The sequence below is a fragment of the Ascaphus truei genome, chromosome 2 (assembly GCF_040206685.1).
Source record: "Ascaphus truei isolate aAscTru1 chromosome 2, aAscTru1.hap1, whole genome shotgun sequence".
In the NCBI taxonomy this organism is placed as follows: Eukaryota; Metazoa; Chordata; class Amphibia; order Anura; family Ascaphidae; genus Ascaphus; species Ascaphus truei.
In genome coordinates this window covers 327,704,633-327,728,539 of record NC_134484.1, presented here as the reverse complement: position 1 = coordinate 327,728,539, position 23,907 = coordinate 327,704,633, and the positions used below count along the sequence as shown (strand labels likewise).

The window sequence follows — 23,907 nt, the reverse complement described above, 5'->3', positions numbered from 1 at the left end:
ATGATCAATTAATCAAGGGCATTTGATTAGCAGCTCCTGTCTGCTTCTTAGCATCTTAATTCCTATGGAAGCAGTAAGGGTGTACTTAGTTTTTCACACATTGCTTCTCCATTTTGGCTTTATTTTTGTTAAGTAAATCATGACACAGTGTAATATGTCATGTGTGGTTGTTCATCTGAGGTTGTGTTTACCTAATTTTAAGACCTGCATCTATTAAGACCTATTAATACCTATTATGTCCGATATGTAAAATCATAGAATTCAAAGAGGGTGTACTTTCTTTTTCACACAACTGTATATAAAAAATACATATAAAACCTCAGTACATAGAAAAAACAAAACAAATACATATAAAACCCACCCAAATACATATCACCCAAATACATATAAAATCCACACAATACATATAAAACCCCAATACATAGAAAAAAAACAAATACATATAAAACCCACCAAACCACATATAAAACCCAACAAATACATATCACCCAAATACATATAAATCCACCCAAATTAATATAAAACCCACCCAAATACATATAAAAAAACAAATACATATAAATAAAAAAATACATATAGAATACAGACACCTTGGGGATGGTCTCAGATGTCAGGCAGAGAGAACAGGAAACGGAGGGCGGTGCACAGCCGAAGAAAACTCCCCCAGGCATGGTAAGTGCAGTAAAACTTCTATATATTGGCACATATGGGCTAAAAAAACACACTAACGCGTTTCACGCGGGAGGCGCTTTATCAAAGAGACTATTCAGAGACAGTTCAAGCCACTCTGCCTACAAGGAAGACAGTAAGTAATGTTACAAAGTGCATGTCTACTCACTTACTCAGATTGTTATACTTCAATCAAGTTAATGTGACTTTTTCAACTCGCTGCATATATATTCCTACAATTGTTGGTCAAGAGGAACTGCTGCCTTATCTATCCTGTTACTGCTATACATTTCTAATGGACATTTACATGTGTTGAAGGTTTAGATGCACTGTTTGGGTTTTCTGCATAGTTTACCCTGATAATCATCTCAGATGTCAGGCATCTGGCCGGGCCTGGTGGCTGTGGGCTGCTGGTCCTCTAGTCACCACCGGGCCACGGCTCTCCCCAGCTGTGGCCCTCCCTCCTAACTGACTATCCCACATCGAGCTTCTGGTGCGTGCTGGGCCTCTCTTACATTAGCACGCGCCGGACGTAAGCTTTGCTGAGCTTCTGGTGCGCACCGGCTAGAGAGGGAGGCCCGGTGACGCACTGACATTAGAAGTATGGGACAGTCAGTGGAGGGGGAGGCCCGCAGTTGGGGAGAGCCAGGGCCTGGGGCAACACGATGTCAGGCCCAACAGCTTTGTCCGGCTGCCAGGCCCCCCGCAGCCACCGGGCCCAGGACACTTGTCCAGGCTGCCCATCCTGTCAGCAGCTCTGCTGCTAAGTACAACAGGTGAAACAGGGTCCCAGCAGTCCCCACGCTCTCCCACACAACAAGGGCCTCAGCTAAATCCACTGCCCACCCATTTAACAGGGTCTCAGCATTCCCCCAGGTCAACAATATGCGCCCCAGATCTAGAATTCTCTGCAACGGGTGGCAGGCCTGCATATGAGACAACATCAGTTCCCAGGAATATATCTCTTAATCTATCACAATAGGATGAAAACTCGAGTATATACCTGGACACATTTTTTAGACCCTTTGCGAGTGCCCTTCCATCACATTTGAAAGATACGAAAGACCTACTTCAAAAGATTAAAGATATCTGTATTGACAAAGACACTTACTTTGTCGGCCTTGATGTGGAGGGCTTGGATACACACGTCAGGGATACAAGCCGTCGCCCACTTTGTTAGGTCAAAAAATACACACACTAAACCACACAATGAGTTTGTTCTCAAACTACTGTCATTTGTATTGTCTAAAAATTACTTTTTATTCAATAACCATTACTTTCATCAAATCTGTGGCACTGCAATGGGGACCAGCTGTGCTCCCACCTACACTCATCTCTAGCTTGGCTGGTGGGAGGAGACGGTGGTCTTCAGCGTTGCCATGGCTGAGTTCAATGAACATGTTGAACTTTGGGTTCGATACATCAACTACGTGTTTCTCCTGTGGAGAGGGACACAAGCAACTTTGAAAAACTTCGTTGATGTGCTAAATACAAACATCCATAATCTTAAACTCCCTTATGAGAGTAATTTACAACAAATTCCTTTTCTTGACCTGACGATCAGTAAGAATGAGGAGAGTTATTTAGATACCACTATTTACAGGAAACCTATGTCCACCAACAGCTTGTTGCGAGCAGATAGTCATCCTTCTCATTTGACAAGAAACATACCAACTGGGCAGTTTCTTCGCCTCTATTGAACCTGTTCTACCTTGCCAGAATTTACCAACAAGGCAAAAGACATGCCAGCAAGGGTTCAGACACGTGGTTATAGTAAGGGAACTATTCATAAAGCTTATCATAGGGCCCTCATGACACCCAGAGATAACCTCCTCATTACTAATCGCAAAATAGATGTCCCAGGAAACGAGAAAATTAGTTATATTGGCACATTTAATAATCAGTGGGAGTCTCTTAGGCACATCATGAAGATATACTGGCATCAACCCTCTTAGAGGACAAAGACCTTAATCGGGTATTAAACCAGAACCAAAATATGGTCAGTAGACGGTCAAAAAAACTAAGGGACTGTCTTGTTCACAGCCATTACCAAAAGGAAAAATCAAAAACATGGCTGGGAACCAAACCAAAAGTCTGCTTTCCATGCGGTCGATGTATAGCCTGTATGTCCATCAAAACAACTAAACAATTCACCAATTCTACACAGACTGAGGTATATATAATTAAAGATTTTATCAACTGCCTCACCAAAGGGGTTATCTACCTCATCTCCTGCATGTGTGGGAGATAATATGTAGGGAAAACCTACCGACCTTTTAAGGTTTGTATACTTGAATATATCAGCACTATTAGACACTGCTGACACCCCAATGGCTAGACATGTCACAGAAATGCACAAAGGTGACATCAGTGCTCTACAATTTGTGGGCATTGAATGTGTCCCTCTAGGACAAAGAAAGGGCATAAATACTTAAACTTCAGACCCTTAGCTCAGCAGGCCTAAATGAAGGCTTAATTTATTCATCATTTCTATAAATAGCCCACTTGTAACAACACCTATAGCACTATTTCACTAAGCACTATTAACTCTCATCCTTCCACTCAGTTACATTTATGCATTCCTGCCATTGTATTCACACATGCATAGAGCGGCCAGTCTAGACTTATTGTCTTGAATAGATCTCTATTTAACCATTTATTGCAATACTGCATACCATATGTAGCAACCTTTTGAAGTTTTACTTAATAGCGAGTCACTCTAATTGTGAAACTCCTTTTAACGAATGGAATCCCTTCTGTTCACTCAGTACTTGATTACTTTACCACGCCCCTCCGATGGGCTATAAAAACCTCCCAGGTGGTACTCCATCTTACCTCTCCTCCCCTGAAGAAGCACGATCTAATCACGTGAAACGTATGTTGGGTGTGGTCGTGACGGCGGTGACGTCACGTGGTGCGACTGTGGATCAACGGAGATGGGTTGTATGGTGATAATACTCTCTCCCTTAAATGCCTCATATTTTATTAAAAGATGCCTGGTCATCCCATATTTAACCTTATAGTGGCACTTGTGTGGTCTACATAGGATCATACTCCCTCAACCACTCTGAGGGAGGGCAAAGACTCTATATTTGGGTGTTCATTTATATACTGAATGTTACACTCTACATTACTATGCTGGCAGAGGTGTTTCTATTATTATAATCTTGGTCACTTTTCTAGGATACATATTGATGTATTTATGTGACTTTCACCTTGGGATTATATATTTACCTATAAATAGAGTATAAGAGGGAGAGAGACATGTACATATACTAGTACATAGTGTCTTCTCTGTTTACAACCATGTGTATTGTGTGTATTGCTTATTTTGAGGAGATTTATTCCTATCCTCTAGAGGGTGGCCCTCTAGGCATCTACACACAGGTTACTATATTGCTGTTTCTGGGTGTTACCCAGCATACATACAAATGGATACCTTTGAAGTGTTATATATCTGACCTCAAAGACACTCTGTTTATTGATACCAGACTTCACAGTCCTGTCTTTAGAAATCTGAGCATACACACATATCAACATCTATTATGTTGTGAGGTTACTGCTTACAGCACCTCAACAGGCTCATCTTTACGTTGGTTCCATGTCCACCATTGAGGATTTTAACATTCACTTGCATATATTAGTTCACAGTGTCTGTTTACATATATGTGAATAATTATATATATATATATATATATATATATATATATATATATATATATATATATATATAGTAGAGAAAAAAGAGAAAAAGCACCCGATCCATGTGTAAAATCCAAATACAAAATTTTAAAAAAAAATGACAAGACAAATGCACACTCACAATTTGTCAATGCAATTGTATTGTATTGTATGTATTGTATGTCTTTATTTATATAGCGCCATTAATGCACATAGCGCTTCACAGTAGTAATACACGTGGTAATCAAATAAATAACAGATAATATAAATAACAGATCATGGGAATAAGTGCTTTAGACATAAAAGTAACATTAAGGAAGAGGAGTCCCTGCCCCGAGGAGCTTACAGTCTAATTGGTAGGTAGGGAGAACGTACAGAGACAGTAGGAGGGAGTTCTGGTAAGTGCGTCTGCATGGGGCCAAGCTTTATGTATCATGTGTTCAGAATATCCACAGTGCTATTCATATGCTTCTTTAAGCAAGTGTGTCTTAAGTTGGGTCTTAAAGGTGGATAGAGAGGGTGCTAGTCGGGTACTGAGGGGAAGGGCATTCCAGAGGTGTGGGGCAGTCAGTGAAAAAGGTTTAAGGCAGGAGAGGGCTTTAGATACAAAGGGGGTAGAAAGAAGACATCCTTGAGAAGAACGCAAGAGTCTGGATGGTGCATAATGAGAAATTAGGACTGAGATGTAAGGAGGGGCAGAAGAGTGTAAAGCTTTAAAGGTGAGGAGAAGAATGGAGTGTGAGATACGGGATTTGATCGGAAGCCAGGAGAGGGATTTCATGAGGGGAGATGCTGAGACAGATCTAGGAAAGAGTAGAGTGATTCTGGCAGCAGCGTTTAGGATAGATTGTAGGGGAGACAGGTGAGAGGCAAGAAGGCCGGACAGCAGGAGGTTACAGTAATCAAGACGGGAGAGAATGAGGGGCTGAGTCAGAGTTTTAGCAGTCGAGCAACAGAGGAAAGGGCGTATCTTAGTTATATTGCGGAGGAAAAGCGACAGGTTTTAGAAATGTTTTGAATGTGAGGGGCGAATGTGAGAGAGGAGTCGAGTTTGACCCCTAGGCAGCGTGCTTGGGCTACTGGGTGAATGATGGTAGTTCCAACAGTAATGTGGAAGGAGGTAGTAGGGCCAGATTTGGGAGGAAGTATGAGGAGCTCTGTTTTAGCCATGTTGAGTTTAAGGCGGCGGAGGGCCATCCAGGATGATATAGCAGAGAGACTGTGACAGGGTAAAGAAAAGCCACCAGCTATATGCCTGGCAGACATATGTTTAGCCTGCAATGCAGCAGTGACTTGGTTAACTTCAGCTGAGAACCTTAGGACAATTAGTTGGATCCCAGCTGCCTAATCAAGGTGTGTTAAAAACCCCGGGCTGTAGACACATGGGGCTGGCTGTTGAGGAGAGAGGAGTAAGCTACTGAAGAGATTACTGATACAAGGTCTGTTAACAAAGTAGATGAATTATGAACTGTCTGTCTCCTGCATAGAAAAGGGTAGCTGCCTTATTTTTACACTGTCTACTAAAGAGAAACTGTTTTGTTTTGTCTGCTGAAGAAAAAGCCATTTTTCTTTTGTTTACTGATGAAAAGCTATTTTTGTTTTGTGTGCTGTATAATTTAAGGCTAAATAAATAAGCCTTATCCAAAGAACCTGCGTGTGTAGTTGCATTTACCCTGCAACATATGGTGTCAAGAAGTGCTGGGATTTTGAAAGGCCCCTGCAGTCAAAGGGCCACACACACACATACACACATGAATGAAAAAAATGGAAGAATTTTTTTAAGAGTTTTTGTGCGAGCAGACCAAACAGCAGGGACAGTTAATGCAGGAACAGGCCCGGCTACAAGCAGAGAGAGATGAAAGACTATTGCAGCAGCAAACCCAGCTCCTAACCCAGCAGCAGGCAGCACAGGAGGAGCGAATGGCCAAGCTGCTGACCCAATTCCAGGGGTCTGCCAGTCCAGAACTTGCAAGCAAACCCCCGATACTCCTGAGGAATGAAACGAGGATCCAGAGGCTTTTTTACTGACATTTGAAAGAGTTGCCAAAGCTCAGGGCTGGGCTTCAGATTGCTGGGCAACTGCTTTGGCCCCGCTCCTCATAGGAGAAGCCCAGGCCTCGTATCAGGGCCTCCCAGCAGATCAGGCAATGGACTACCGACAAGTAAAAGCCGCCATACTGGATCGCTTAGGTCTGACCCCAGAGACCTACCGGCAGCAGTTCCAGAACATGAAGTACACCGCTAAGATGAGACCCCAGGTCCTCACACAGCGGTTATTGGACTTGTGTACACGCTGGATACAACCTGAGGAGTGCACTAAGGAGGCAATTCTTGAGCAGGTGGTTTTGGAACAATTTCTACAAATAATACCACCTTCCGCACGCTCATGGGTAAAACACCACGCTGCTGAAACCCTAGCATTGGCGGTCCGACTCGTGGAGAACTTCCTTGGGGCTGAGCAGCAGGCGAGTGTCCTGGACCTGACTCCACCGGCTCTTGTGGACGCCCAAAGAGGCAGATCGGATCAACAGGGAACCTACGGCCCATCCATACGCCACCACCAAATCCAACGGAAGGAGCAGTCGTTCAAGCAAGGACAGAGTCCAAATGCTGGTCCCCGCCGATACTCTCATCTCCTTCCTGATGTCGGCTCGTCGCAAAATGAGAGGAACTTCCGAGGACGTCGCCCACAGGACCCACCAGATGCCTGGTCTCCAGTATCCGGTCCAGCGGAGCGCTATCCACAGCCCCCTCCTGCGAGGGAACCCTCTCCATGTTCCGCCTGCGGAGAACAAGGCCACCGGTATGTGGACTGTCCACAGATGGATTGTTAATTCAGCAGGACCGTCGCCTCGGCCTTCACTGGAGAAAATTACAAGCCCTGGCTACTTCCAGCCCTGATTGGGGGAAAAACCGTCCAGGCTCTTGTAGATTCGGGCTATGGGAAAACGCTCGTCCTCCAGGAACTGTTACCACCTAACGTGTGTTCTTTTGACTCCCCATGGAGTATAGAATGTATACACGGTGATGTAAAACGCTATCCGATGGCCAAAATCCGGCTACAGGTAAAAGGGCAGGAGGCTTACCTCGAAGTAGGAGTCGCTCCTTGGCTCCCTGCCCCCGTTGTGCTCAGCCGGACTGGCCTTTCTTTTCAGACCTAATGGCTCCAGTCTCTCATGAGGAGCCCCCTTCTATGGCTCAGGATAACCCTGGCAAACTGTTCCCCTTCTCAGCAGACCTTTTTCCTAGTAGACACCGGGTTTAAAAGACTCGGAAGCAAAGACGCTCTGACAAACAGGACTGGTTGCAGAAATCTGGGTCTCAAGGTGACCATTCTAGTAGTCAGAGGTCACAAGTGATGGCTGGGAATGGCCAGAGGGAGGGGGATATGGGTCCTGGAGATTTACCAGACCTATACCTCCCTGACTTTCGCCAGAAGCAAAGGGAAGATCCAGTCCTTGCTAGACAGCATGACAAAGTGGTGAAAATTGATGAACAGATTTTAAATGCACAGGGGGTGATAGTATTCCCCCATTTTGAGCTATCAAATGATATCCTGTATAGGGTGAATAGGCAGACACAAACAGGGGAGGTCACCAGACAGATATTGATTCCCAAGGCGTTTGTTAAATCTGTGTTCACTCTAGCCCATACTGTCCCTTGGGGTGGCCACCTGGGCAGGGATAAAACATTGGACCGTATTTCGTCCCAATTCTATTGTCCAGGGATGCATAGCGATATTGCTAAGTTATGTGCGGCATGTCCGGAGTGCCAGCTAACTAGTCCAAAGGGACAAAAACCAGCCCCTTTGGTTCCTCTACCCTTGGTGTCAGTTCCCTTTGAGAGGATTGGGGTAGACTTGGTAGGGCCTCTAGAACCTTCTTCGAAAGGGCACAGGTTTATTCTTGTAATTTTTGATTATGCAACAAGATATTCTGAGGCGTTTCCCCTGAGAACAGCAATGGCGAAGCAAGTAGCCAACAAGTTGTTGGAGCTGTTCTCACGGGTTGGACTTCCCCAGGTTATGTTGACAGACCAAGGTACAAATTTTATGGCTAGGTTGATGCAGGATGTCTTAAAATTACTAGAGGTCAAGTCTGTTCGGACATCGGTCTACCAGCCACAGACTGACGGATTGGTGGAAAGATTTAACCGAACTCTAAAAGGGATGCTGAGGAAATTTGTAGATTCAGAGAAGAGAGCCTGGGATGAACTTCTCCCTTTTCTGCTATTTGCAGTGCGGAAAGTTCCTCAGGCCTCCACGGGATTCTCTCCATTTGAACTGCTCTATGGCCGCCAACCCCGGGGTATCCTAGACCTCCTAAAGGAGTCCTGGGAGGAACAGCAGTCCCCTTCTAAGAATACCCTGCAATATCTATTAGACCTTAGGAAGCGCCTAGATGTAGTCGGCCATTTTGCTAGGGAGAATCTTAGATCAGCCCAGGACAGTCAGGAGAGACATTACAATCAGAATGCTCGCATGAGAGTGTTTCACCCGGGAGACCAGGTGATGTTATTATTACCCAGTTGCGAGAGTAAACTCCTGGCCAAATGGCAGGGCCCATTCGAAGTACTCCGCCACACGGGTGATGTGGATTACGAGATCGCTCAACCAGGGTCCAGGAAGGGTAAGCAAATTTACCATGTGAACTTGCTGAAACCCTGGAAGATGCAGCGGTCTCTATTCATTCACCCAGTGGAGGAGGAAACGGATTTGGGTCCTCAGCCTCCACGGGAGAACATCGTGAGTGACGATAAAATCCCAAATGGGTAAACAGTTGTCCTCTGAACAAAAAGGGGACTTGTTAGCAATAATGACCCAATTCCATGATGTTTTTTCTGATTTACCAGGGCAAACTAACTTAATTTCACATGCAATCAAGACAGCACCTGTGGTAAAAGTACGTTCCCGTCCTTATAGATTGCCTGAAAGTCGTAGGGCCTTGGTAGAGAAGGGGGTACAAGAAATGTTACACTTAGGAGTGATTGAGGAATCATGCAGTGAGTGGTGCATTCCACTAGTTATGGTCCCTAAACCTGATTGCAAGGTAAGATTTTGTGTGGACCTCTGAAAGGTTAATGCGGTATCCAAGTTTGACGCATATCCGATGCCAAGGGTGGACGAATTAATTGACGCCCTTGGTAACGTGGAATATATATCCACGCTGGACTTGACAAAAGGATACTGGCAAATACCCTTAGAGGAAAAGTCCAAGTGCAAAACAGCCTTTGCCACTCCCATGGGTTTATACCAGTTTGTGACAATGCCATTTGGACTGCATGGAGCCCCAGCCACATTTCAGAGACTCATGGATAAGGTACTGAGGCCGCAGCCTACCTAGATGAAATTGTCATTTATATTAAACACTGGCGGGCCCATCTAAATAGGCTGAAAGCTGTCCTCAAATCTCTAAGAGACGCAGGGCTCACAGCCAACCCTAAGAAATGTGCCTTGGGTAAGGCGGAAACCAAATACTTAGGGTATGCAGTGGGAGGTGGAAAAGTAAGGCCACTAGCCGACAAGGTAGTTGCCCTGAAAGAAGTTCCGACCCCCCAAACAAAAACGCAGGTACGCTCTCTGCTGGGTTTAGCAGGGTACTACCGGCGGTTCATCCCCAACTATTCGGAAGTGGCAGCCCCTTTAACGGACCTCACAAAAAAGTGTGCCCCTACACAAGTGGTATGGTCAAGGGATTGTCAGAGAGCCTTTGAGGACATAAAAAGGTGTCTATCAGAGGGTCCCATCCTTAGACGCCCAGACTTCAACAGCCCTTTTATAGTGCAAACAGATGCATCAGAGATAGGGCTAGGGGCAGTGTTGTCACAACAGTTTGAGGGAGTTGAACACCCTATCCTTTTCCTAGGTAGGAAATTGTTCCAGAGAGAAAAAAACTACTCAGTGATTGAGAAGGAGTGCCTCGCAGTAAAGTGGGCAATCGAGGCTTTGAGGCATTACCTGGCAGGAGTCCATTTTACTTTGGTGACGGAACATGCTCCACTGAAGTGGTTAAATAGTATGAAGGATTCCAATGCTAGATTGACTAGGTGGTATATGGCCCTCCAACCCTTCTCATTTGAGATTCAGCACAGGCCGGGAAAAGAGAACGCAAATGCTGACTTCTTTTCTAGAGAAGGGGTGGATGGTCGGGCTTCAGCCGCGCATAGCCCCAGCCACACACTAACAGGGGAGGAATGTGACAGGGTAAAGAAAAGCCACCAACTATATGCCTGGCAGACATATGTTTAGCCTGCAATGCAGCAGTGACTAGGTTAACTTCAGCTGTGAACCTCAGGACAATTAGTTGGATCCCAGCTGCCTAATCAAGGTGTGTTAAAAACCCCAGGCTGTAGACACATCCTCCTCTCTCAACATATGAGGAAAACCCTGTGCGCTGACCTAATCCACCATCTTCACTACTGTTATAAGAGGATCCTGGGCTTTATCTTCTCTACTGGTCTAGCTGCAGAAAACAACAAGGGCAAGTATATACTTTCTCTTTTTTGGTTACACAATATCCCATAGGCGTTAACACTAGCCATAATATATAGGGAGCGCCCCAGTCTTTTTCTTTTCTTTTTTCTTTGTAGACACATGGGGCTGGCTGTTGAGGAGAGAGGAGTAAGCTACTGAAGAGATTACTGATACAAGGTCTGTTAACAAAGTAGATGAATTATGAACTGTCTGTCTCCTGCATAGAAAAGGGTAGCTGCCTTATTTTTACACTGTCTACTAAAGAGAAACTGTTTTGTTTTGTCTGCTGAAGAAAAAGCCATTTTTGTTTTGTTTGCTGATGAAAACTATTTTTGTTTTGTGTGCTGTATAATTTAAGGCTAAATAAATAAGCCTTATCCTAAGAACCTGCATGTGAAGTTGCATTTACCCTGCAACAGAGACATTCAGAAACTTTAGTTTCTACAGCAGGTGTAAGGTCTGGTGTTGAAAAGTATATTTGTGTGTCGTCAGCAAAGAGGTGATAATTAAACCCAAAAGATGTTATTAGGTCACCTAGAGAGAGTGTATACAAAGAAAAGAGAAGAGGTCACAGGACAGAGCCCTGGGGTACCCCCACAGAGAGATCAATAGAGGAGGAGGTGTTAGCAGAAGAGACACTGAAAGTACGATGGGAGAGGTCGGATGAGATCCAGGATAGAGCTTTGTTCCGAATACCAAGAGTATGGAGAATGTGAAGGAGAAGAGGGTGGTCCACGGTGTCAAATGCTGCAGAAAGGTCGAGTAATATGAGCAGAGTGTAATGACCTCTGTCTTTGGCAGCATGGAGGTCGTCAGTTATTTTAGTGAGGGCTGTTTCCGTGGAGTGAGCCGTGCGGAAGCCAGATTGTAGAGAGTCTAGGAGAGAATAGGTGTTGAGAAAATGGAGCAAGTGAGAGAATACATGACGTTCAAGGAGTTTAGAGGCAAAAGGCAGGAGGGAGACAGGTCGATAGTTAGAAAGACAGGTAGGGTCAAACTTGCTGTTTTTGAGTAATGGTATGACTGTTGCATGTTTGAAGGAGGATGGAAAGGTTCCAGAGCAGAGGGAGGAGTTAAAAATGTGTGTGAGCGTAGGGATTATAGTAGGAGCGAGAGGTTTTAGGACATGAGAGGGAATGGGGTCAAGAGGGTAAGTGGTAGAGGGAGATTGACAGTGACACAACCTCCTCCAAGATAGCGGAAATAGAGTCAAGGAAGGCCGGAGGAGAGTTAGGAAGCAGTGTGGGATGGGAGGAGGAAACAGAGGGGATGTTCTAATGCAGCAGTGCGCAAACTGGGGGCAGGAGACTTGATGGGAGGGAATGGGGTCAAGAGGGCAAGTGGTAGAGGGAGAAGAGGCGATCAACAGCGACATCCTCCTCTGAGACAGTGGAAAAAGAGTGAAGGAAGGCAGGAGGAGAGTTAGGAAGAGGTGTAGGATGGGAGGAAGAAACAGAACGGATGTTCTGCCGTATGGATTCCACCTTATAAGCATTATATGGGTAAACCCATGCGCCAACATGTAGCCTGCTCGCCGACCGCTTGCTCCGTTACGTCAGACCTCACTGCTGCCGGTGTGTCATGATGAATCGTCCCACCGGCAACTCAGATGAACAGCCTGTGGTTCCTGGCAAGTTGTATTGGGTATTGCGTGCGGCTCAGGGAAAGTCTTCCCCTTTCTGGCAATAGACGTATGAGCTAGTCCACCACCGTAGTTCCGTAAAACCACGTGCCCTACGCGTTTCTTCCGGTAACGGATTTCATCAGGGGAATTGGGTTATCGAGGTATTTTTGTTGAGAGGTAGGTCATCCTGTTTGTATACTCTATTGTATTTATAGTAACCTTCTGGTTTTTGACATCAGGGCTTTATGCTCTGTTTACTTTGCGGGCTTGCTTGATGTTCTATAATTCAATCATTCAGGGTGTACCCTGTTTAAGCCCATTCTGAACTTCTATCTGAACTTATTTCAAATTATTTTGCCTTCTACTCCATTGTATTTTGTACTGTATATCCATGGAGTCCAAATTAAGTTCCTCTTTTACATCTATGGGATTATTTACCAGATGCAATGACAATGCATTAAACGGAAGATTTTTTTTTTTTAAAGAAAATAAAAACATTGCTTTCAATGGGATCTTTAGTTTTTGATCCAGGACATAAAATAATATTGATCAAATAGCCTATCATATATGTCAGTTCAATTTCCATATTTGTCTCCTACCAGCTTTTTGTTTTGATCTCACACAAATCGAATTCTATATTTTTCTCATTTGTAGCTATTTGAATTATTAAAGCCAATGAAAAAAATAAATATAATGCAGCAAGTATGATGTGTTATCAGTTTCCCCTGCACACATTTGAAGATATTACACATCAGGTAGCGGGGCTGCCGAATGTAACAGCTGTCAGCTTCATTGGCCGGACATAACTGGAGGGAAGCAAGTCCGTTTAGTCCGTACGTGACCATAATTGGCCTGCTATTGGAAGCTGTCAGACTGCTATTTCATGCCCTGTTGATATATTTGGTGATATTTTTATACCTCGGTTTTGTTCCAGGAAATAGTTTTTCTCTATTATGCTTCCTTGTGCATGTAGAGAAATTAAACAGTTGGAGAAGACCCTGGGGACTTTGTAGTCGACAAGTATTTCATATACCTTTGTTTCATAAGATATGCTTCTAAACATGTAAGAATGTAGTGTGGCATTTCAACACCAAAACAAACTTCTATATATGGATATACGGTACAATCACTAAAAATGTATTCCATCTGCACGGTGCTGGTTATTTTTTTAACCATGGATTTAATTAACCAGTATATTACAGAATAACTTGACACAAGTGAATTGTGAGTTTAGTTGCTCACCACAGGTATTTATTATTTCCTTGTATTACCCATTTTATTCTCACAAACATATTACTATAACCATAGTGTTGCTGCAGATGCCCTCTTGCACTTGAGATTTGTCTTATTGTAGGGATTGGGACCACCTTCTTCTGGAAGATGGCGAAACATTAGCATCATGTGCTTCTAAGAAACCACCTGTAATTTAGGAGTCGTTGTCGCCTTTGTATATAAAAAAAAACACTTGGAAACAACACTTAAACAAAGAATGATGCAAAATCGTTCAAGATGTCTAATTACGAAAACCACAAAACCACACATGTGGAAGAAACACTGCTTGAATGAAACTCTAAATAAATTGTATTTAACAGGCTGTATAGCAGCTGCTAGATCAGATGGCTGCCTGGAAATATCCAGATGTGCTCTGCAACAGCCACTATGTCTTCACCACCAACATCTCTTCCTTAGCACCATCCTCCCATTCCATTGGCACAACACTCACGTTCTCCCCTTTGGTGGAACCAGGTGGGCTTCACACATTGATCACCGTATGTTCTTTGCATTGAGTTGTGGTTATGAGCTACATCAGAATATCTTGGAGACATATCGTAAACAATTAAAAAGCATTCTATTACTAGATTGTTTTCTCAATATTTCTAACAATCTAAATCTGTGTAATAATGTTCTGCATACGATAGTCTCAATGTATTTCTCCATTCGAAACCAGGCATTAAAAAAGTTATGGTGGGTAAACAAAAGTGACAAAAACCCTCCACCGTACAGTATACAGTAAATAAAAATACCACTTGTGGTGCATTTGCATGTCTCAGACAGGTCTGCAACTCTGTCTAATTTACCCCAGGCTGTGCTGAAAAAGCTGTGTAATACAGCAGGCATAAACTTACAGGGGTCCATGTTAAAATGGATAAGAAGTAAAGAGTGACACACTGCTCATTTGCATGTGTAGCTGTGTTTTCCCCACCCTCTGGGAGATTCCCCTGTTACCAGGTGCATGCTACCTGTTAGCTCACAGGATGCTGAGTGGTCCGGCTATGGTGGTAGGGACTGCAGGACAGGCTTCTGGGGTATATACCCGACATTTACTCCATGGTACACAGCGCCTCCATCTGCTGTATGCTCCAGATGTATGGAGGCAATCTCCCACAGTAGAACGGTTTCCTCTCCCCCCAGAAAGATTACACTCCAGGTGGAAGGTATAGATAACTGGAACCAGTTTTATTCTTCTGCAATCACAGTATCAAGGCAGGCCTGCCCAATACAGTCACTGATCTGGTCTCCAAACTTAGGATGGTCCCGGGACCTTCACTACAGGTCAGGAACCACCGCAGCAGACCCTGCTCTTCCCCAGCCCTTTAGCAGGACCAGGGGAAAAGGTAATCACTCACTCTCCCCTTAAGGAAGAGGACAAGGGCCTGCCAGTGCACAGCAGCCCTGCGTGATACCTTATCTCTCTCAACGGTAGAGACACTAATGAATTTGGGGTTGCAACTCCCTTAAGTACAGTAGAGGGAAGGTACTAGGTCTGCACCCAGGATTGGGCAGAACACAGACCTAGTCCCACCTCCTCCCCAGTCACTCAAGGAAGCTGCCTATGTGGGGAAAACCCATGATTGCTACTGGCACTGCCTGCTCTTACCAGGGCTTGCGTGCCAGAGAGGGCAGACTGGTAGCCAAACCAGGCATGGCTACACATGTCATTACCCAGAATCCCTGGGTGCAGTGGAAGCACTGTTTGGTAAGAGATCATGGGAAAGACAATGTTTCAGGCCTGCCTGAGACATGCAAATGCACCACATGTGATATTTTTATTGACTGCCAATGTGTTTTTCTTTCTCCCCCACTTTTTAACATTACGTTATCTTTAATTACAATGTATTGTTTGCCAACCAGGTATGTATGCATTTTAGTAGTAAATTCTCTTTGCAGGGCAGGGATTTCATTTCATATTGTCTGATTTTGTTTGTTGCTTTTATTGTATTATTATTCCCTGTACTGTATTGTCTCTTTTGTAAAGCACTCAGTTGCACTATTCTTGAAAGTGGCATTTACTGTATGCTGTACAGCAACGGTGCGCAAACTGGGGGGGGCGGGAGAATTTGTAGGGGGAGCGCGGGCGGCTACAGAGGCCCCGCGCTCTTCCCCACGGCATTTAAATTAAATGCCGGGGGAGGCGTGAGGCCTCTGTAACTCACCTGCTCTCTGCGGGTCTTCGGCGACGCGTCACCATGGCAACGCGCGTCAAATGACGTGACGTCACATGACCCACGACGTCATTTGACGCCGAGTCATTGGGAGAGGGGAAAGCAAACGCTGCGGCTCTCGGGCAGGAGGGCACAGCTCAAGAAGTTTGTGCTCCCCTGCTGTACAGAATTCTGATGCAGAAGGTTTCCCTTTTGTTAAAGAAAGCAGCAATCCCCCCTACTTGTCCCTTTTTTTGCAGTTTAGGCCGGTTCTATAGTGCGTGCGCGGTAGTTTTAGTTGGGTGAGGTTAGTCAGCCATTCTATAATGACGCCGCGCGCGCAGGGCAGGGAGCGTGGAACCGGCCGACGGGGGAAGATGAGAAAAATAAAGAATTTGCGCTGCTACCGCCGCTGAAAATGTATGTGTGTGTGTGTGTATATGTATGTATGTGTGTGTGTGTGTGTGTATGTACAATGTTATTAAAAAAACTATTAAAGGATTTATTTGAAACCGTATTTAAACACACACAGATACACACACACACACACACACATATACATACACACACATATACATGTATACCGTACCTCACTTGCGCACAGTATACACACAAAACGTGTGCAGCACGTGCACGCGCCTTCGCACAGGCACGTGCGCACACAGTGTATTACAGCCCTTAGGAACCAGGGGATTCCCTCAGAGCTGGACCACACTATTTTCAGCTCTGAGGACCTCCCACCCCCTGGTTACTCAGATGCTTACTAGTGAAGTTACCGGGGTTAATTCTCTCCAGGGTAACCACATTGGCTTCCAAATGTAAGGCCAGTAGGAAATCGCAACATCATACAGTAAGTTGCAGCTTCCTATTGGACGGCCCTTTAAATGCCCTTTAAAACAACAGAACATGGTGACACTTTTTTAAAATAAAATAATATGTTTGATGCAGGGGCACCCCCTGCATCAAACACCTTTAGATACCCCCTACAGAGGTAAGTATCTCTGGATCCAAGGGTCCAGGAACCCAAAAATAGCGTGGTAAAGCCCTAGAGCACCCACCGGTTCTGATCCTGCAAAAACGAGGTTGATTTGGGGTGATTGCTGCTTTAAGAGAAAGAAGTGATGGCACTGGTCTTTACTGAATTCATGGCTATAACAACATGATACTGAAACCCCAAAAGTGTATTAATATTAGTATTTCAATTTGAGTTATGTGAAAACAAGTGATATGTTTACCCTAGTGATGAATTAACGTAAGGTTACAAAGTCACAAACCAGGTCAAGTTAAATTAAACGTGCACAAAAGCGCCCCAGAGATTTAACAGACACAATTCTGGTAAGTTATTTGGATATGGAAATATTTACTCTCAGCTTAGTAATGAATGGTGATGCTTACATATTTCTGCAAAATCATTGCAGAACAGTGCAGGGCAAAGTGTTCAACTTTTGATTATTTTTTTTTACAATCTAACTTTGGTAGAAAATGATTTAAAATGTTTCAAACCTTTGCATGTAAGTTTGGTTTCACAATGAGCTCTTTCTAGAAATTGAAATGGCAAACTATACACATCTGTATACTAGAAACCCACAGACGTTGTTTCCTCCTTAACTCCAGCTTCCATCCCACACCCCTTAAACGAGCCATCATACACAGCCTTGACGAGGTTGGCAGGCTTGAATCATGTTTTGATCAAAAGATGCAACCAAAAGACTCATTTGTCACTCAGACTTAGGTTCTAAAAATGTCACTGGTATATTTTAGCCCAATTGGTAGGAGCGCAGGATTTGTTCTTTGTTTTCCATATATGTGTAGCACCTGTTCCCCCCCTGCCACGGAAGATCTGGCCACTACATGGGTATTGTCCCCGGTGCAGTAGATCACTCTCTGGTTCAGGAGGTCTGAGTGGCTCCGCAGTTGTAGTTTGGGGGCAGCAGCAGGCTTTCTCCATCTCTTTACTGTGCAGCGCCTCCATTCCATGAGGATCCAGCTGAATGCAGGATGGTCCCCACAGGCAATACTCCTTTCCAATAATCACTCACCATAGTTGGTTCAACGGCAGCTTTATTGTACAGCAGCATGATCGTCCTCCTGCCCTGGAGCAGACCCCAGGGGCTTGAGGCCCCCAGAGCCCCTCCCAATCTCCTTAACCCTCTTGTAGGGAAAAGGGTATCACACTGTCCCATAATCAACCCCCTCAATTGGGTGGAGTGTCGGCTTTTACACCTAGGTGGAAGGTCCATAACAGGGCAGGTCTAGGTACTGACAGGCATCACACAATATACATGTGACCCAGTAAGTACCCTCCCCAGGTTTGACACTCTTAACTGCCGTTTTAGGCCTGCCCCTGGATAAGCAACTGCAGGCTAGGCCCTGCACAGGAGTTTAACCCCAACACTGCCTTTTCTTACCAGGACTTATAGTGTTGAGGCCAGTAGAAGGCTATAGCCAGGGGCACTTGGCTACATCCTCCCTCTGGTGAAAATCCTCCTCACAACCTCACATGAGGAACATAATTATGCACCATCAATAATTGTGCCCACATAATTATAAAACACATATCATTACAATACATTACAATAAACAGTGGCATAACTTGAACCTTTTGCCCGGGTGCAGTACCGTTCCTGCTGTAATTGCCTCCTGACTTAATATGCAGTATATCCCTGCTGTATCTTCCTTTACAATTTGCTGTACCGCCCCTGCTGTATTAATAGTAATGGTCAGGGTCTGGCTTCTGGACAGACTTACCCTCCTAATTGGACACTGTGATAGATAGAGTAGCACTTCTTTCTGCCATATTCACTAACATACCCTACTCAGGTGAATATTGCATCCCACCTGCCAGACCTTAACCAAATATTCAGCACGGCTTGCCCTAAATACAGCTGTTGTATTATATTTAGGAACCATATATTCAATCACTGCTGTCCTTACCCACTCATCCCTATTAGCCTCAGCGGCTCTCATGAGCTCTTCGGGGAGATAAGGGTAATTGTACCCATGGGAACGCCTAAAACGCTGGACTAGAACTCTCTCTGCACGGCTACTCTTCATAAGATTTTGCCCACATGCCTTGCCCGGCAATACCCAGAATAGTGGTCCATCCCAGGGGGAAGCATAGAAATCATCCCCCTTCTCTGGTGGTGCAAGTAGTCCCTGATCCATACATTGGTTACGTTTCCTCATTTTCTCCGCCTCCTGCTCTGGATTAAACTTTCCATTCTCCCACCAGTGATCTACCTGATCGCCCCTTTACAGGACAAAGCGCGTCCTGTTTAAATGCGGTACATAACCCCTGAACACAGGATCCCACCACTTGTACACATCATTGGCATCATCAGATACATAGATATCATATACTTTTCCAACAGTACGTTCTGGTGGTACAGTCATGATAGGGGATCTTGGCCAAGGACACAGGAGACAATGCTTGTTATCTAGGGCAGGGATCTCTGGGCAGGTGGCGGGATTGGTAGAATGGGCAGTGGGGGATTGGGCCGGCACCTCATTTTTTATGACTGGTGTAGCATTAGCCACCTCTTTTCTCGGAGAAGAAACAGTGTCCCGAACCCCAACCCTGTCGACGGTAAAATAGGACATTTTGGGTGGCTCACACTCCGCTTCTAGGCAAACATAGCTGCCCCCAATAAAAGCAGTCAATTGCCACGGCCTCGGCCGGCTTTGGACTTTGAACAGATCTGATTTGGGCTTTTTAGGCCCCGAGGTTCAGGGACCACGCCCCAGTGCTGTCCTTAACCAGCGATTGGTCTAGCTCCCGGCACCGCAACACCACAGGCGGGAATGCAGAAGTACTCACCGGAGCAGGAGGGTCACTCAGAAGATCATGATGAATGAGGTCATCAGCGGGAATAGCTCCCACCGGCAGCACCAGAGAAGTGGTACGAGCAGCAACAAAAGTAGTACCAGCCGGTACTCTGATTGGGGATGTCCCTGCCTTGGTCTGTGGTGTTGAAATACGCTCACGGGCCTGCTCCCGTCGTAGATATTCATCCACACGCTCCTCAACGGCCACCACGTAGGCTTCTGCGTGGGCTCGGGCTTGCTGCAACTCCCAGTACTGCTGGAAAAAAAACCGGTGAGTGTTCTTATGGCTCGCCGATTATGCCGGATCGACATCTTGGACCACCACGGCTGGGTAGTCTTCGTCCTCTGGATCTGCTAATACAGCCGTTGTATCGGGAGCGTTGGAGGCACCGTCCGGTACCTCAATGATGGATACACTCGTCTGTCGTCTGTCTGGATGCTGGGATCGCCATCGGTATCACCTCATGGGGAAGGTTGGTCACGGGATGCAGTGTGGAGAGCATCCAGCAGAGCTTTCTCAGCCAGGCAAAGCTGGGTAATGACCCCTCCAGGGTAAACGAGAAGGACCAGGACCTCTCACGCTGGCGTGGAAAACGGTAAGTCCTCCTTGGGTTCTCGGGGCTCTGCCGGGCTGGCATCGCCACTGTCTAGTAAATGGTGAGTGCCCAGGGACTCCGCTCCTGATTCCGGGCTGGGATTATAGTATTCCCCGCAAAAGACAACGTGGGAAGGGTCACGGCCAGAGTGGAAGAGATCGGACAGTATTGTCAGGTAGTCCCTCTCTGCATTCATGTGAGGATTGTCTTTTGGCCCCACCCCGTCACGCACCCCTTGACGGGACGGGCGACGCACGCCGTACTACCAGGCTTAGGGACACCGCACGCCCTGCGCTTTGGCTCTGCCCCCATGATGCGTCCCGTGACGAAGCGCCTAATGCGTGCTGCTTTGCCAGACTTGGGGACACCACACGGACTTTGCTCAGACTTTGCCCTCGTGACATCACGGGTGAGGCGCAACACACGCAAGCTACACGCAGGTGCCGCGCTACTTTGGGCACACAAGGGGTTAATTGCATCAGCAATTATTCCACACCTGCACTTCTCCCCGCCCCTGTTTACCAGTGGACTGAATATGTCTAGGGGCAGTTCTTGTTCATTACCCTGCAGCTGTGTGCTGCCCTACCATTGGCTGCTTGTCCTTTAAATGCTCAGTCGTCCTGCTGCAAACTGGCTGAGCACAAACCTCTGTTTGTGTACTAGTGTTTGCCTCAAACACCCTGCTGCTCTGTTGCTGTCTTGTCTTGCTATCCTGTTCCTGTTTTGACCTCGGCTTTTATCTGGACCTCCGCCCCGCTGATACTTGACCTCGGTGTGGATTTGGACTTCTACCTTCGATACCCCTGGACCCCGGCACGGCATAGCGACTATCCGATCTCTCCAATCCTAGACCACGGCAAGTACCTCGACCATTCTGACTTCTTCTACCCTGACCCAGCTACACGACTACCACTCTGCACTTTGGCCGTGGCTGCCCAGTTGTAGGTCGGTGGTTACCAACATCCCCACCTCAGCCTTGCGGTCCTGTTTTGTTTTTGGTGAGCACTTGTTACAGTACGCAGAGGAAGTCTCTGCCAGTCGTTGGAGCTTACAGATCAGTTGGACCCACCAGGGATAAAGCCAATATAGGCCGGTCACAGGCCGGCAGCCACGGTTACAGGTAGGCTACATCGCACCGTAGGAAACGGGCGTTGTCTCCTAACTCGCCTCCCGGGCAACCGCAAATCAGGTACACATAGTGCACGAATTTCTCATTTCTGTCCCACATCATTAGAATGCCTCCAGGCAGTGCGTATCGCTGGAATGGAAGCTTATCCGTAGTAGTAGAACCAGAAATAGTTCAGTGATAAACCTTCCGACACTGAGCAACACGTGCGTCTGGGCTTTGCCGGCTTTGCATCGGGTCACACCCCATACTTGGCTCCTCGACTCATTCCTCTGGTGAAATCAGGAGTCCCAGTCGGAATAGAGGGGGCGCGGCTACGGACTTTGGCGCCAATCCCAGATATTTTCCAACGGCGAGCTTACATTTTGCAACTCACCACGCGGTTCCTCTGTTGTTCGGCGGGAACCGCGATCAGACCACAGGATCCTCCTCGGGGACAGTGAACTCTCCTCCTTTAGTGCCTGCGACGAGCTCCATCTTGGGGGTGCTGTTTTTCAAGTGCCCACACTGGCTGGCATGCTCCACAGGCACTCTCTTCCTCCCCAACTGCAAGCGGATAGTCCCAATGTGGGGGGGGGGGGGCTATCTTTCACACCAGGTCCCCATTTGAGCACCCTATCCCACTCGCGGATCTACCTCATAGTAGTGGAGTACACACTGCAGTCTCATCACAGGGGGTGCTATCTTTCAAGTCACATCCACCTGGGGCATGTGCTGCAGCGTATCCTCGGCTGATACAGTGGTGTTCAGACACCTCTCAACCCTGGAACCCCAAACTAATAAAACTTCGTGTGTGTAAGTTTTAGGTGAGGTATTTGGGTAAGAATGCAATTATTGTGTTTGCAGGAGTTCGGGGTCCGGAGCTACCGGTAGTACCTTCATTCTACCCGGTGTGCAGGCACAATTTGCCAGTACGCAAGTTGAATTACACCGAGGCTGTCCAGCGTCCCCCAGACGCCTGAGTTTCGAGCCCCGATATCCCAGTCCTATGTCCCTTACAGTCATGAGTCTCCCAATGTCCCCTGTGTATTAAAGTATGTTTTATGATGTTTGATAATTTTTTTATAAGGCTCTATGCAGCTTGCCTGGGCATCCAGTTAAGGTTCCCATAAGTCTGCATAGGGTCCGTCGTTCAAAGGGGAGAGGATGTCCAGAGGTGTGAAAACGTTTGGTGGGCAAGGAAATGGCGAATGGCCAGGTCCAGACTACAGAGGGCACCCCGTTGGGACACCTTTTGTAGTTTCCAGACTTGGTGGAGCTGGCCCTCCAAGTGGCAATGAGTTAGTCAGGGAGGATGCAGCCATAGAGTCTGCTCTCCCTTTGGTTAAAATCATATTTCCTGTGCACCCGGCTTTTCGAGCCTGCTGGGCACGCCTACTCCTTTGACGTCCCCCGGGGTCGAGCCCCTCTTTCTATTGGCTGATGGGGAGGAATTACCACTCTCCGATTGGCTGCTCTTTCCCCCTCCATTCTGGGGATAGCCCAGCGGAGTGTATGTAAGATGCTGACCAAGAGAGGGAGCAAGTCCATACAAGCCAAACAATGAGGTGAGTCGATGAAGCTACGGCGGACTTTTCAAAGTTGCTGTGGTCAAAATAACAGAGCGACTGGCTTCATTTGGAAGCCTGAAAAGTTTGCCTCGCAGGCAAAAGTCCGGTCTTTTGCGCCTAAGTTCTCAAAATTGAACGGCGCGGTCGGGGCTAGAAATTGAAGCCAAATAGAGGACCAGGAGAACTGGGAGTATATCCCAGTCAGAGTAAGCTCATCCAAGCGGGCGGCCTGCACCTAGGAAAGCCTAGATTTTTCCCCCAGACCCCCAGTAAGTGTATATTTAACTGTTCCTTGTGTATTTCTTCTTGTTGTACGTGGGTTTACCAAAATAAACGCAATTTGTTTTTACCATCTTGTTCTGCCCAATGAATGATCCCGGTAATATATAAATGGTGTAAAAAGTACCTGGTCTCCTGTGACAGTGGACACACTTAATTATACAGTTCATGTTAATCATGGCAGTGGAACCCAGTTGTGACAGAGTGATGGTGCAAATCAAGGCGCTAAACACTGAAAGTGATCCCTAACTGTAAAGTGATAAAATAACGATACAATATCAAACGTGAGAGTGATTTTAGTGAAAAATAATGCAAATTGGCGTGATAAATTATATGTTGCAACTCCCTGCTCAAACCCCTTAGGCAGGGACTGTCTTCACTGGTCCCCAGAAGTTAGATACGTTTTCTCACAGCCCAGGGGGAGCATGTAGGAACAAACAAAAGAAACAGCAATCTAAGTGCAGATGGAAAAATGTTGTGTTTGTCAATTCACAAGATGTCTTGGCTCGTATGTGCAGCCTACTCATAAGATAGAAGTGGTATATGGGCCAGGTAACTTGAATATGTGCTATCTCCTATATCCAGGTATATATCCAGAGGTATGTATCTCCGAAAGCAGGGGGTCCCCGGAGCTGAAATTAATGGGGTTCAGCTCCGGAGGAC

The 23,907-nt window shown here is 46.1% G+C and overlaps 1 protein-coding gene across 5 annotated transcripts in view; it reads left to right on the top strand.

The window, feature by feature from the left end:
* Window positions 1-23,907, top strand: part of SUGCT (succinyl-CoA:glutarate-CoA transferase) — a 1,155,962-nt gene that overhangs the window by 205,732 nt on the left and 926,323 nt on the right. The window lies entirely within an intron of this gene.